Genomic DNA, 14,265 nt, shown 5'->3' with positions numbered 1-14,265 from the left:
CTGGTGCGAAATTCAAATATATATATTAAATAAAGCAGCAGATGTTCATATCATTTAGCCGAATGTCGTTTAGTTACAGACAACTTTATATTCGCAAATAATTTATTGCAAATTCTGTTTAATGTGATTCAATATTTATTAATCGACACACCTGTGTTCATCTTCGTTATCGTCAATTTTTTATTCGCAATTCGCAATCTACCTGTTGCGTATTAAAATTTGGAGCTACGAATGTATAAAACAGTGTAATACATGAATATTTCAAATATGCTTATTCCAAATATTATTGCGTTGTATAATAAAACACATAAGTTAAAATGATCGATGTCGATGAGAAAGGCAAGCTTAAAACAATTAACGAACCGCATTTTTTCCATATATAAAATAAAAATATAAAAATGTTAACAAATTTTGTGTTAGCAATCTAAAGATATGTCTTCTTTATCTTGATATCGACTGCTGTTTCAGTTTTAAACAATCTTTTTCAACTTTATTTACATTTTTCTAGAACAAACCTTCGTGCGTTCGTGCATGCAGCAAATTTACGACTTTCTACGGACTTTCGCTTTTACCGTATAATATCGCACATTTTATTTTTGTTTCAACGTATAATTAGTCTGCGGATTTCTATGTATTCGTGCAAAGTTTAAAAGTGCAAATAAAATACATCATAAAACCTACAATACAAAGTTTTCATTATAATTTTTAGTAGCTAACTGAAACGAATCTCTATTTGGGTTAAATTCTTTCATTTCTGTTCATAAAAGCACGAATTTTCAACAAAAGTCTGTCGTCTTCGTATTATAATATAATAATAATTAACGAAACATATTATATGTTACAAATAAAAGGTTTGTCAGCTACAAAGATTCGAGGCGAAGTTTAGCCAAAATAAAGAAGCAGGTTCCGTAGAAAAATAACATATTTGGCACAAAATGTGTTAATATATCTAAACACAAAAATATGTAAAAATATAAACAGAAAAATTCTCGTTCACATATAAACCTCCATACAATAATGCTTGTCACTTTAAATCGACCATAAACTTTATATTCTCCTCAGTAATTAAATCACCATTTAACAAGTAACTAACTCGTGAACGCAGCAAAAAATATTTAAACACACATCCCGTCGCAATTCGGTGGAATAAAGCGGAAGGATTTAATTACAGAGACCGAGGGCAAGATTACGGATACTGAAACTCCCGGTGGAGGGATAAGGATAATCGTTAAAAACCGAAATGAAATTTCAGGACGAGCGTTAGACGTCGTCCGTTCGCTCGCATTTGTCTTCCAAACGGGAACAGAGACAGTCATCAAGATGGTAGTAGACAAAGAGGGAGAAAGAGAAGGAGAGAGGAAGGAGGAGAATAAAACGAAGAAGCCAGTGGCTGGAACGGATCTCCACGGTAGACTCGAGATTTTCCGGAAACTGAACGCTGGGACAAGCCACCTGTGACAAATTATAGCAGAACGAAGCTTTCTATAAACGGCATATTGCAACGCGAAGATTGTCGATTCACAGGTGAAAATCTATCGAGATTGTTCCAAATGTCGAACCTTAACAAAAGCTTCAAGAAGAGCATTTTGTTGCGAGTAATATCTTGTAGATAGTTATTACAGAGAGAATAGAAACGTTGACGAGAAATTAATAGCGGTGTTCGTCGACCCCTCGTCAAGATATCGCGGACTAATTACTCAAAGGAGATAATCGAGGAAAGTGGAGCAAGACAAAGTGACGCGTGTTTTTACGCTCAAAAAGTGCGCACTTCTCTTTCAGACGTCAGCTTGACGAGCTTTCATCGCGACGGGTGGCTGATTGGGAAGTTTTTTGTCGAGATGGATTTTTGTCGAACGAAAGGCGTAATGGCTCGATCGAGGTATCGAATCGGGACCTAATCTGCCGGGCTTCCTCGCTGTTAGCCACTTTAGAAGATAAATTGGTAACTTAAAGAATTTATAAGAAATTGTAAAATTGTGTAAGAACGTAGATAACGTTGATCGTTCTGATAAATCTATCAATTTTCTATCCGTATGTAGTGTCTTATTTATCGATGATAAGATACAATTTTTCTCGCGAGTGAAAAAATTTGGTCTTCCGAAGGATTTAATAATTACATTCACATAAGAAAAGCACGCGACTATTCATATGTAGTCAATAACGAGACAAATCTTCTTCACGCCTGATACGTATAATTTATAACAAATTTCATTCTTTTCATTGCACTTGATAATTGGACAAATTTAATAAACCGTATTAACCCGCGAAATTCGAACTTCATAAAAACGGCACTTTGTAATACCATCGTAATATAACCAATTTACTATTACCTGAAAATGTAAACCTTCCCATCTTTTCGTGCCAAATTATGATTAGACTAAATTCGAAAAATTTGATCAACTAACAGCAATGACAAAAAATCCCTTTCATTCGAGCAACGGACCACCCGGAACCACGAGCACGTTCGAGAGGCGTTCCTCGCGCGCCGCCCAAATTATCCTCGAAAACATTTACGGGCTTCTACCTGCTGTTTCTTTTCCCTCGGCTGGATCCGCCATCGTCATCGTCTTAAGCTCCGAAAAGAGGCTTACGCTGATTGACGGGGAAGTTAGCAGAACTGCTGGATCGACGGTTTATACGGCCATTCTCCCGCGTATTAAGGCCGAGTGATTTTTTCTTTTGTCCAGATCTCCTCTTCCACCGTCGTCTCGCCAGCATTCGACGCGGACACGGAATCGCGTCGAGCTCCGAACACTGTATCGTGATGTTGACCGTGTAAGCCTTCTCTATTCGAAGATTTAGAAAGCGATCCCTCCATCTGCCAGTCTCGTTCCGAAAGAATCGAGACCGGTAAATCCGATCGATCGTCATCCCTCGTGGAATTAGAGATCTTAAACGGGGAATTAGAAGTCGACTCGAAGGTTGGATTTGAAGAAGTAAGAATTATACGGGTAGAGATTTTAGGCCGTCCATGTTTGTGACGTGTAAGGTCTTTCCTTGTTGGGTGAAGGTTCTCAGTCGGCGAGGTTCGGTAATTCTGTTGGAATTTTAAATGAGAGTGGATTTGTGTCATCGATCGGAACTCGTTTTCTAGGTTTAGGTGTGATGATTTATCTTTGATTTTAGTAGGATGCTTTTAAAAGCTAGGTGCCGCTGATAGTAAGCCTAATTTGCTTAATAAAAGTCTACAGATTAATGTATCAACTAATAGACATTCTGTGTAGCTACTTAAAGAAGATGAAGAGATAGAAATATTCAGTGCGATAAGCTTCTTAAGCGTTAGCCGTCAAAATTTTTTATTTTGAATCTTTACGTTTTCTATGTTACAATAATTTGCGTTATGGTTTCTTCTTTAAAAGTACATCAGTGAGCATTAGGTGTTTATTATCGTAACATTGTGTCAGATGAAAGAATATTGAAATTCTGAAATATATAACTTATATTTAATACTTCTTAATTTAAAGGAACAAGACTGAAGAAACGATTCACCCTACATTTTGCTGTATAATCTCCGAACTATAGACCACATCTGTTGCTTGTCATTATAGAACGAGGTTAAACACACCTCGTTTATCATATTTATACAATCACCTCTCACAATTACCTCATTAATACCTATATATCTACTAATTACCAATCATTATACATCATTTACAATTCAAAGTCAAATTAATCTGAACCCTAAGGTACAGGCAACCCTAGTCCTATCGCCCATCATAAGATACCATCTTTCGCGTGTTAATTATCGCAATTATAAAACTCTAACCCTTTAACCTTACAATTAATTTCCTGGCGACACTTGTCTGCGATCAGTTGACCCAAAATCAAGAAGCAAAATTGTCCACGATCAAATTGACAATCAAGTTTCGAAAAAGCTTGTTCACCAGAAAATGACGTTTTAATCAACGGCTTCTATTTAATGTCAAATGCCAGATTGGACATGGAACAATCGAGAACTGTCACGATTATCTTGCTGGATATAACAGCCCCGCCATGTGACCCGATAACTTCCGCATCTCGCGATTCGTATCGCGAGAATCTCGGCTAGCTGATGCGAGATTAGAGATAACCAGCGTTTACGGCAGAGAGGATTTCAAGTTCGACTAGGCTCTAGACAGGAGCAAAGCGAGTAGCTCTCGTACCAGCCTCTGTTCACCTTCTCATCCTCCCTTAAAGCTCTTCTTCCATCGAGCCGCCTCCAACTCGCGGCTTGCAACCAGAAGCAATTATGCGACAGCTACCACTCTCGTTTCAACCGCATGCTTTGTGTCACGCGATTCTTGTAATAAGTAGGGGGTGAGAGAAGCTCTCTAGCGATACTGTGAATAACAAGGAAACCTTCCGAACCTGAACACGTCCATTTTCATGTGATTTGTACGGAAAGTAATTTTTGAAGAGATATTTGTCAAATATGTATTAGGTTGTCCGAAAAGTTTCTTTCGTTTCATAAGATGATAATAGATGAACAACAATTTCTGTTTTATATTATTTTATTGAATTCGGTATGATCCATTTCGTTCTATTTTTATTATTATGTTCGTGTATAATTCAATAAACTAATATAAAACAAAAAACATTGTGCGTCTATTATTTCTTATAAAACGAAAGAAACTTTTCGGACAAACTAATATCTATTATTATTTGATATTCTTTCTGTTCAGTAGTCTTAAATGGAGGATGAAAACAGTCTTTAACGCTGGAAGGCGAAAATGTAATTTTGAAAATAACTTGCAATTAAAATTGTAAAACACTTGTCGTCGATGAAGTTTTACAACGAATAAGTTTGGTGTTTTTTTTTTCTTCGACATATTTGTTGAGCATTGTGTGAAAAATAGTGTTTGTATGAATGAATATCGATTGTTTGGTTAATTAATTATAAAATTACACGCTAGAATAAATGTATCTTAAGGTTACTCGAGAAAAAGGTTTTTGGATTAACTTGTCATATTTTGTATCGTTTTTATGTACATGTCGTTTTTGTAACTGGTGACGAGAAGATAGGGGTGTAATGAGAAATACATCCACTGATTTGACCAGAATCAGTTATTGTTAATAGAGTGTTCAAATTTGTTCTTGTTATTTTAAATACACTTTTATATCTGTAAGTTTTTATTGCACGAAATATAGGTTATCTCATAGTCTATACAAACTTCCGTAATAAAGTTTTATTAAGAAGAACCCTTCACAAGCATCGGTGGTTTAGTGGTAGAATGCTCGCCTGCCACGCGGGCGGCCCGGGTTCGATTCCCGGCCGATGCAACATGATTCATTTTTGCATTTTTTTCATTGAAACAATCCTAATACTTAACCTATTTCATCTAATTTTTCATATCTAATGAAATCGATTTTCCGAGTGAAATATAATAATGTAATATGGCAAAAGAGTTTGATTAGAGATCGGTTGAACATAGAAAAAACCGTGTACGTCGTCCTTCTGTGGTTCGTTTACATTTAAGAGCGCCTATGTGACTAAGAGGGAGGGAGCATTACTTTTTACTGTTTCCAATACCTTCTTTCATTCCTTAAATATATAAATCAATGGTAATTGCTATAATATTTTACTTATATTTTTATAGTTTAACACAATTTTTGTATTACACAAATTATTCTATGAAATTTATACCCGTGGCTTAACAGATGATTGATCAATGAAAAATGAATATGGACAGATTGTACATTTCAACGAAATGGTATGGAATAGTAAGTAGCCGGCATTATAATAAAACAAAAATCTCCGGGGGAAAAGATAGAAAGAGAATGATAAATTTATGAATGCCCGACAGTAAGGTAGCCACATCTGGCGAAAACCAGAGGAAAATCCCACGTTCGATGCGCTCCTACGGTAATACCGCAGAACATACGTTACGGATACGAATATGTTTTATACATTGCATGCTCGATTCTATGTGACTTTAAAAATTTCACCAAAAACGTGCAGACAAAAAAATTGTTGCAACCCGAGAAACTCGAAATTTCTTATCACAGTAAGTATTCATTTTTGTACACCCAGAAGATTACATCGAAATTAATATAACACACTTAAGGTATGAAAATTTTTTAATTTCTGTTTATATTCATTGTTTATTTGTAAATTCGTTTCCTTAATATCTCATAAATGAAGGAGCTTTTTCTTCTTTATAACTAATTCAATTCATTATAATAACGCATATAAATCCTAACAGTTTCATATATTTATTAATCAAAATATATTTATAAAAATGTATTTATAAAAATCTCGAAATTCATAAGAGAGTTCTATACCTAGATACGAATCTTATATTACGTTTCCTGCAATTAATTCGTTTCTGGAAAAAGCACACATGTACTATTTTTCTATCGAGTCCCTCAAACGATCTTCCAGCTTAAAAATTACGAAACTACAAATAATCTTCGTCACACCAAAAATTAACGAACATGCATCAGAATCCTAAATTACAAACAAGTTTCCACAACTACACCACATCCATGATATCCGTTGCACTAAATATCACAAACCACTATCCACCAATCCTTAAACCAACATGCCTAAACTTTGTCAAATAGTAGTCACCAATGTTCAACCATGTATTCAGAGACCTAAACTTCGACCTATTTGTTCAACGGGCCAAAACATTACGGCACTTTCCAACTCTGTGAAACGTTCGCCAAGCGATTGTCAATGGAAACGCAATTGCACGAACGAGACCGCGACAAATATTTGCACATTTGCGCGTGACGAGGATCAGCGTGGTTCGCGCTTTATTGTACGCATACCGCGAAGAGGAAACGGCCAGATCGGCCATAAGGCGGCGTTTTAGCGTGACACGATTTGCCACGGCGTAATCAGCCGTGGAACCGGTCGAACGCACGCGAACAACGCGACGAACCACGATCCAATGCTTTACTCGCGAGTGTTTTGTCAAGCTTTCACCCTCTAGCCGCGCCTTTTAATCTCGCGACACGTGTCGTCAGACGTCAGGTTACTTTTGTCGCTGACGATTGTAAAGTGAGAAATTATGTGTATTTGTGATGTATTAAAAATATGGAGATTTGGGAATTTTAGACTCTTAGGACAAATTTTTAATTATCAGATTAATGATCGACAATTCTAGGTTTAAAGAGTTTCTTTTGGATTACGGAAATTTGCTATGTTTTTTTCATTACAGTTGTCACCATATCTAACAATAATTTCTTTCATACTAACTTCCATACAATATAGTGATACTAAGTAGGATAATCTGTATACAGATAAACGCAATAAACAGGATACAGAGTGTCGTTTATAAGAAAACGAGTGAGTTTATAAGAAATTTAAGATAAAGAATATCCGAGATATTAGTATCACTGTAATTTTAGACATTAGAACGAATATAATTTTTAGATAGCTTCGAGTAATTACATTGGTACGTATTCGTCATGTAATTTGCTTCCTTGATATCATTTATCTTATTTAATACATATTTTCGATACGATACGCATACGAAATCATACATTGCACAAATATCCACTATCTCCTAACTAACCCATTCTCAAAAGAGACATAATTCTTGCCAACTATTTTAATCTCTTCTAATCTGTACCACTTGATATACCGTTTTATATTCGAAATTTCAGATTACGATTTTCGTACATCTATAGCAAGGTAGATTTTTTTACATGTTCGATCAATCGCCAAAAGAGACTTGGAAGGATATTGCGTAAGTTCTCACCCGTTTAATAACATTCTAAGATGAATAGTAAGCGTACGACTGGCTTTGTAAGTCGCGGATCACCGTGTAACAAGGTTTGCCTTATGAATAAGTGATTGTTCGTTGCGAAAAAGTCGCATGAAGTTCCTTTGTGATGTTAAATTCGCGGAGACGGAACGGTTAACTCGACGATTACGCGATAATGAGAATGCGAAACGCTCGATAAGATTCATTCTATGCAGGCAAAAACGGTCTTCCGCGATTAAATCGATCTCTTTACTGGCCTGGATGGTCGATGCCCTACATCTCGTAATTCTCTTAAAACGGACACTTCAGCTGCTCGAGCACTGCTTATCGGAGTATAATAAATACTTGAACGAAATTGATTATGAAACATGCAGGTGCGGTTAAAGAGCGAAACAGTTTTGTCGAAAGTAGATTATTGGTAAATCCATAATTTTCGTCGTATTTGATACTCTCGGAAATCGAAGTTCCATTAACATAGTTCTGTGTGAAATATGAGAAGTCCTTTTTGTCCGTAACAAAAATATTCTTGAAGAATTAATTAACTCGAGGTCAAAGTTAATTATCACGATTTTAAAAAAATTTTTAATTTTAGTACAAGAACATATGATCGGTTTTTAATTTCTCAAAGAAACAAAACGATGAACATTGATGGAATTTGACTTCTATTTGAGTTCGACCGACTAACAATATTATCAGTGAAGTATAGTTTCCATTGGTACGGTTATTGAGAAATGGAAATATTTCTAACTTTAATTTGAAGTCGTATATTCAATATTGAAATATGGTAAATATTTGCAGCGTGAGAATTGAGTACAAAATAGATATATGTATATAACCACTAACTGTTTTAAAGGCCAATTCAATTAGTAGATTCTTCGGCAATGCTCACTGGATCGAAACGAAACAAGAAAATCTGGTTTCGTTTCCTTTGTTTTTGCTATCAGTCTAATTATGAGCAATCCAGACCTCGTTTCAATGAGCATATAATGATACACGATAATTTATCTGTCAGCATTTTTAGCTTTACGTTGATATATACAATATTTCGTAAATTAGAAATACGTGTATCTTTAGTTTTCACTTGAATACGAAAGTAGTTCCACTTTAGTTTTACTTTGTTCGCAGTTCACAATTTGCAGAACACAGTTCTTTACTTGTTTTCAAAGTAAAAATTTTCAAACTCTGTTTCTAGTAATCCAAATATAAATTTGTAAATCCAGGCATATAAATTTATAGATCCAGATTTTAGTAGCATGATGATTGAGATTAAAAGCGAATTTAGTAAATAGAATGGTCGTCTTCCAGTTTCCACTAATTTCATTCAACATTAAATACACAATTCGTCGCAAAAACAATCGTAACGACGTGAAAAATGCAATTTGCTCGTTATCGAGAAAGAAAGCTTCAGATAAGCCAATTTTTATGAAAAATCAGAAGAAAACTTCCTTGACGCAGGAAATCTTATGAGAGCACGATATCTTGAGAACGCGTCTATTTCAGAAAAGGTAACAATGCAACGTGTACCGGGTATGGAAGAATCGTAACGTCCACTCGAAGCAACCACTCACGAAACCGGTAATTCCGTAATCCACTTGGTGAGTTGCGACTCTTCAGGCTTGGATATCATCGGCCTACTTTCCAACAGCATCCAGAGAGCCACGTAAATCATTGTGGTCGAACGTATAAACTGTTCCTTGAGCCGAGTGTTGCCAAAGACCAATGTAGCAGTGTTGGAGATTGAGAAATACGTGGATCAATTAGGTTTTGTAATACTTTGGAGGATAACTTGTCAATGCTGAACGGAACTTGTAGTAATTCGTTTAAGGAAAAGCGAGTTTAGAATTTCTTCGTCAAAAATTTATCGAAGGAAAAGAAATTACTATTTCCGAATGTACCGATGTTACCAGCGTATCACGATAACTGAAAGCGAAGTTTTGTCATTTCCATGTTGTATCTCGACCTCTCGTAACTATGTCACTATCTTTTAGGTCCGTGTTGGAAATGCATTGACAAAGACGAGGTCAGAGCAAACAAACCGTAAACGAGTTTCGAGAGGACGAATCGTCTATGGCGAGGAAACCACTTCAGCTTCAGCTGGCGCTAATCGCAGGATTATATTTTACAGCGGCGTCAGCCTGTGTCATATGCACATTTGCATCTTTATTGTCACAACGTTCGTGCTGATGACAACGTTCACGGCGAACAATAGACGGCGAGATCCACCAATCTTTCTTTCTTCGAATCATTACTTCCGTGTGATAATCGCGCTCGTACAATGGCAAGAAAAGATCGTTTGTGTAACAAAATTTTCTGATCGCTAATTTTTTGTATCGCTCTAGATGCAAATTATCTTAGTAAGATACTGAGGTTTATACATATAACGTATAAGATTCTTATTTAATGATCCGTATAATTAGATAAGATCTTATCGAAGATACCAAGAAAAAGTAGAAAACAAAAAAAGAAAATTAATAACTAGTAAAATTTCAAGATTTGTCTTCGTCTAATATTAGATACTCTGACACTCTGACATAAGGCAATTTATCCAGACATAATATAAAATTTAAAAAATACCGATGTGATCCCGATACTGCCTAAACAAAATATAAACGAAATGCATATTGATCAAATTCGACTTGCTTGACACACATACCTACAGTATGGGATCTATTTTACGAGTCATAATCACGACGAAACCGCGAAGCAACGAAAATACAAAAGACAGACCGCGTCTTTGATTTCTCTAGACGTGAAGGATGATATTACGTAATTAATTTTGATGGTAATTAAATTCATCTGTAATTACAAAATTCAATTATCCTAGGGCGATCCCGTCGGTATATCAGCGTTTACAAAAGCCAGGGAACAACGAGTGACCTGTGCACGCAGATCAAAGGAAACCGAAATGTGTTAGTTTATGAGCCGGTCACGGGATGCAGCCACAAGAGATGCAACAGAGCGCGTTGCTTTGCATAAAGCCTGTATACCGGCTCGCATACGCATTTGCATCTTTATCATCGTATCATTTGCAAACAGCGGCCGCATTTCTAGTTGATGTCGATGTTTCATGACTTGTTGACAGAGAAATACGAAACTATGTCGCGTTCGTTTTCAACGATATTTTTCATTCGTTTCATATCACTTTTCTGTTCCCTACGCGCCCGTTCAAAGGTATCACGACACTTATGGAAAAATAAAATATACCTAAAAGAATTATTACTTTCTCTGGAAATCCCATATATGTAATATTATAAGGGAACTCTCATCGATTATGTACGATAAAATTATATCATTTTATGCACAGTTGCTTACGAAAATATTCGATCATTTATAGGAACCTTTTATGAATGTATTACGTGTGTGAAATATTTCGAAATTTCATTAACACTATGACGAGATTTATACACAATTATATCATATTAACACAATTATATCGGTAAAGTTTTTCCACAATGTTTAGACTGTAAATTGTAAGAGTGAACACATAATTTTTCATTAGTTTAGCTTTCGCATATCTTTGTGGAACATTCCAAATTTTAATTTTACATGGATACAAAATTCAGACTGATCAATTATTTCTCTGACAATTTCGATTAATAATCGTGTTTCTTTACGAGACAAGTAGATGTCTTAATACTTGTGAACAGGAGCGTGTACGTTCTTCTTTATCGGCAATGAGAGGATGGGTGATAAAGGTTGGAAGATATTTTTATAAGTACTTTCTCGAGGGTCTTCTTCTTTTTCTATTAGCCAATTCTGGAGGGAAACAAGCAACAGTACTTGGCCCGGTATTTTCATGCACAAGGAACGTACTTTACGTTGTACGAAGCACCACTCGAGACAACCCATGACCCGAGTGCCACCCCCTTGCGTTCTACAGTCGCTTTTAAGGCCCCTGAAAACCTTCAGTCACGATGAAAATGTCGGAAGAAAGGGCAAAGCTCTGCGCGAGAAAGAACTCGCGACACATGAGAACGTACAGAAAGTAAGTGTTCACATGAGAAAATGGAAAATTTTTTGGTATCGTGTTACGTATTTCTAAGTTTGTAATAGTACGGTGAAACTTTCGTCACGTTAGATGTTCCAGAGTTTTATGTCTGGATTTTAAGATGGAGAATTTAAAAAATCTGCGAAGTTCGGAATTTTTTAATTTTCAAATGCACAAAATTTATTTACTCTGTGCAAATTTTCAAACGTTCACATTTTTATATTTCAACACTTTTAAATGTCCAATCTTCCAAATTTTCAGATTTTTTTCACTTTGAAATATTTAGAATCACCTTTTTGAATCTTCATATCTGTCGATTTTAAATATTAAACATTTTTAAGCTTTCAAACTCGCAAACTCTCAAACGTTCAAACTTTCAACACTTCACGAACTCACAAATTTTACAATTTCCAAATATTTTCGGAACTTTTAACTTGCCGATTTTCAAATGCAGTCCAATTTTAAATAATTAAAATTACACGCGTGTAAAATTGCAGAGTTCCTACTTCGTACAATGCTATGCTGGTGTAATTATCCTGCGAATCTGCACAATTTCTATTTCTTATCTTGCTAATAACTCTTCCCTGCGAATTATATTATTATATTAAATTAGACGTGAAACCCAGTAAATTTACAATAAAATTTCATACGTTTCCTATTGCCTTCCAACACTTCTCCGTATAATATATCCCAGGATGCATTTATCTTTTAATATCTTTGCGTGGACGTGGTTTGAAAATTTCCTTTAGTCTGAGGCTTGAAGCACATAGCTACACACGTATAAATATGTACGTATACTACGTTTCGAGCCAACTAAATGTGTGCGTGTCACAAGTTTCAAAAGCAATCATCATTTTGCAATAACGAATTCCAAGTAAAACTGCGTCGCTAATTGCAACGAAAGGCCAAGTATCACGAGCACAGAGAAACAGAAAGAGAGGAAAAGAAGGCAAAGAAATTGGTGAAATTCGGAGAAACGGCTGGATGTGCAAGCACTATAATTTCCTGAGGACGAAATCCAGGAGGAGACCGCAAAAACGAGCAGTCGAGGGGAAGAGAATCGAACGACGACGTTTCGAGTGATCGTGCGCTACATTCACTGAAGAAATCCTTGGAAAAAAGGAAGACGCGAGGCGTCCTTTATCTCGGTCGATTCGTTTTATCGGCGTCGTTCAGTCGAGCCGGATGATGAGTTTTCCTTTATTTGTTTTCATCCAGTAAGCGAAAGACACACTTTCCCGTTTCGTCGTTTACCGGAAATGTTCCTCAGGGACCTGTCCCACGAAACTGTACCAAACTCAAGCCTACACATTCGTTTCAGTCATCGTCGGCATATAGAAATTTGTCCATGCTTTTACGTACTTTTCAGACTTTATGGCAACATTGTCGGAGAACGAGGAAGCGATAAATAAAGGAATTGTCGCGAGACTGTCTCAAATTCAAGACTAGCTTCTTGGGTTTTAAACGTCATCAGTAACCAAAAATTCTGTCTGTGCTATGCTTCTAGGAACTTTTCAATTTTCATGGAAAAATTGTTGGAGAATTAGGAAGTGATTGTTGAAGGTTTCGTCGATGCATTATGTTTGGACAGGCGAGACAAAAAAATGGGAATTTAGAAAATTGTTATTGAAAATCGTAGAGAAATTAATAATAGGATTGCGAAGCATAATAGAGATATTTTAAATTAAAGTAAAATTCAAATTATTGAGGACTACTAATTACAAACGAGAAAATGGGTAAGAGAAGAAAGATGACACGAGATCAAAAGCTATTCCGATCGAGAAGTTTCCAGCGAGTAATCGCGGAAGTCTCCTTAAGAAATGAGAATGAAACCTACACAGGCCAACGAGTAGAGCGTAATTATCTCGTTAATTAACACTAACTTAAAAAAGAAAACTTAATTAGTTCAAGAGAATTCGTCGTGAAAGCGAGGAAACTGCTCTGACCGATTGATCCGACAAACCTGTTCACCTTATTTGAACAAGGATCGACCGATTGGAATTCGACAAATATGGCAACAAGGAAAATGCGGTTGCTCGTGATTAAATATAAAATGCAAAAAAGGAAGCAAGATTTTTGTTACATAAACTACAGTCGTTAATTTCTCATATGTCGCAAGAAAATAAATTCATTTTTCTTATGAAATTCATCTTTTCAAAAAATTAAACGGAGAAGTTCAAACATTAAAATAAATAAATAGATCAAATATTTAAATTACAATAAATTTTAATAAATTTAACGGAACCGAAATGGAATCGATTGTTTGATAAATCTGTTCGATTCGTTAAATATTAAATATTTATTAAATATATCTGTTTAATAAATATATTCGCGAGTACAAAAAGAAGTGTGTAAAATGGTTGATTCAATATCTGATATTTACCATCTACGAAGAAATTTGCCCACCATCACAGCAATGAAACGCCGTGCTCGGGGGATAATACTAAGTTTCCGCTCACGAATTGCATGCAGATTATGCAACGATATTCCAGCCAGTATCATTATTCGTCTACGCATCCAATGGAGGCGAGTAATAAACTTCGAACTTTAAATCCGCTTACGTAATAACGTTGCACAGGCAGG

The 14,265-nt window shown here is 35.8% G+C and overlaps 1 non-coding gene across 1 annotated transcript; it reads left to right on the top strand.

Annotated features, from left to right (window-relative positions):
- Positions 1 to 5,188: 5,188 nt before the first annotated feature.
- TRNAG-GCC (transfer RNA glycine (anticodon GCC)) lies at positions 5,189 to 5,259 on the top strand. The gene has a single exon. It is a non-coding gene; the product is annotated as a tRNA-Gly (tRNA).
- The last annotated feature ends 9,006 nt before the right edge of the window (positions 5,260 to 14,265 follow it).

This window comes from Bombus flavifrons, chromosome 7 (genome assembly GCF_040668555.2).
Source record: "Bombus flavifrons isolate JBK064 chromosome 7, iyBomFlav1_principal, whole genome shotgun sequence".
NCBI classification, from domain to species: Eukaryota; Metazoa; Arthropoda; class Insecta; order Hymenoptera; family Apidae; genus Bombus; species Bombus flavifrons.
This window is presented reverse-complemented; position numbering and strand designations above follow the sequence as displayed.